Here is a 2,298-nt window from a genome sequence, read left to right on the forward strand (position 1 = left end):
GTCAGGGGGACCGGTCAGGAGGCTGCTGCCACAGTTTTCTGGTCCTGTCTGCCATTAGTCTAGTCCAGGGGACAGAAGTTGGTGGCTTGGACTGAGCTGGTACCAAATAGACCAGAGAAAAGTAGGCAGATTTGGAAAATATCTTTTTCCTTATCTGCATATATGGATTTTTTTTTTTTTTTGTTATTGCAGAAACCTCCTGCAGGGCCAGCACCAGCTCCATAGGCGCTCTCACCTCAGTGTCCTGCCTATCTAGGGGCCTCCGTGGTGGCCATCCCGAAGATTTGAAAGCACAAACCCTAGTCCCTTAGCTCTAAGGTCAAGGCACATGTGATGGGGAAACGAGTTACCATGGCAACCCAGGGCAAGTTTGGGTTTTGCCTGGCAGATGGGAGGTAATCGGGGCAAAAATGCAGTGATGAGCAAAGGCATTTGGCTCAGATAAGAGGCCTTTGTGACTCTGAGCCACCCTAATCCAGAGCAGAGGAAAGGGGAACTGGGTATGCCTAGCCACATGCACCTGTCGGGCTGGGGCGTGGGGCCCGGCAGCCCTGGGAGAAGGCAGGTCTCAGTTCTGACCTGGTGGAGCTGCGAGGAGGGGTTGTGGTAACTGTGGGAACCAGAAACGCATGAGGACTTGAAGAATGGGCCTGGGCCCTGCCACACCCATGGGACATACAGAGTGACTTGTGATCTGAGATCCGAAGGGCCAGGAGGGTGCTGAGGGAGGGGCAGCAGGCAGGTCGGAAGCAGATGAGGCACAGTCACTGGAGAGCAGGAGAGGGGGGGAGGGGCCGGGGAGGTTGTGGGAGCACCTCAGTCCTGCCCACTGGTGGTGTCCCTGCAACGCGCTGTGAGGCCTTCTCATATCATCCAGGAAAATCCCTCTTCCCTGCTCCCCACCCCCGCGCTGTGATCCACACTCCGCTCTGCTCCAGCGGTGCTAGTGAGTTCCCGCACAGCGCTGCATGTCGCCCCGTGGTTCCACTTCCCTCGTCCCTGTTGGTCCTCAGGCCCCTTGCACGGCTTTGGCCACGTCCTAGGAGGGAGGCTTCCAGTATTTCCAAGCCTGGGAAAAAGACGCTGGTAGTGGCTAGAACCCCCAAACGGTGTCTAAATCTCTTCCCCACTCCTGCCTGCAGGGAGCCTGCTTCCTTACTTGTTTTTCTTCTTTTGACATTTGAAGAGTAGGAGGAACTAGCTGAATATCTAATGCTACTTACTCGTAGCTGTCATTTGTTGAGTATTTGCCGTTGCCAGACACAGTGACAGGCACCTGGAGTTACTGTCTGTTTTCAACACAATAGCTTGCCACAGCCACCCAGTGAGGTGGGTACTGTGTTAGCCCTCCTGAACAAATGGAGAAAAGAGTGTCCGGAGAGTTGTGGCCTCTCATCCAGACCACCCAGTAACTTAGTGGCAAAGTTAGCTAAGTCCGATGGCCAGGACTCCTTCCTCATCATGACTGATCAGCAGCACTGGGCACCACTGACCACTGTCTTCTGTTTGAAACACTTAACTTGGCTTCTGGATACCTCCTACTTTAATGGCTGCTCCTTTCCAGACTCTTCTTGGTTTCTCCTTATCTTGTGGACCTCCAGCCATTGAAGGCTCAGTTCTTGGTCTCTTCTCTCTCATGCTCACTCCCTTGGTGACCTCATTTAGTCTCATGAAAGTGCTAGCTTTACGCTGACCATTCCATATTGTATCAGGTGTGTACTGTTATCCAGCGGACTCTGATGCCTCCACTTAGATATCTTCTGGGCATCCCAAAGTTACCATGACAAACCTGAACTCCACATCTTTTGTTCCAGACCTGCTCCTCCTGCAGTTTGCTCATCGAAATAAATGGCAACTCCATCTTTCCAATTGCTTAGGCCAAAAATCATGGAGTCTTCCTTGACTCCTTTTCTCTTTGTCCATATCCAGTCACCAGGTCTACCTTCAAAGAATATCTAGATACCCCTTTCACCCATTCTTCCACCCACGCTGGTCCATGTCTGGCTCATCTGTTGACAATTGCATGGTCCTCTGGCTTCCCCATCTCCCCCCACATCTGTTTCTCACACAAATGCCTGACCAATTTCTTTATATGACTCAGATCACATTGCTTCTTAGTTTAAAACCTTGCAGGGGCGCCTGGGTGGCTTAGTTGGTTAAGCCTCCGACTTTCGCTTAGGTCATGATCTCGCGGTTCGTGGGTTCGAGCCCCGCGTCGGGCTCTGTGCTGACTGCCAGCTCAGAGCCTGGAGCCTGTTTCAGTCTGTGACTCCCTCTCTCTCTGACCCTCCCCTGCTC

Source organism: Hyaena hyaena, unplaced genomic scaffold (assembly GCF_003009895.1).
Source record: "Hyaena hyaena isolate Hyena2069 unplaced genomic scaffold, ASM300989v1 scaffold_8, whole genome shotgun sequence".
Lineage (NCBI taxonomy): Eukaryota > Metazoa > Chordata > Mammalia > Carnivora > Hyaenidae > Hyaena > Hyaena hyaena.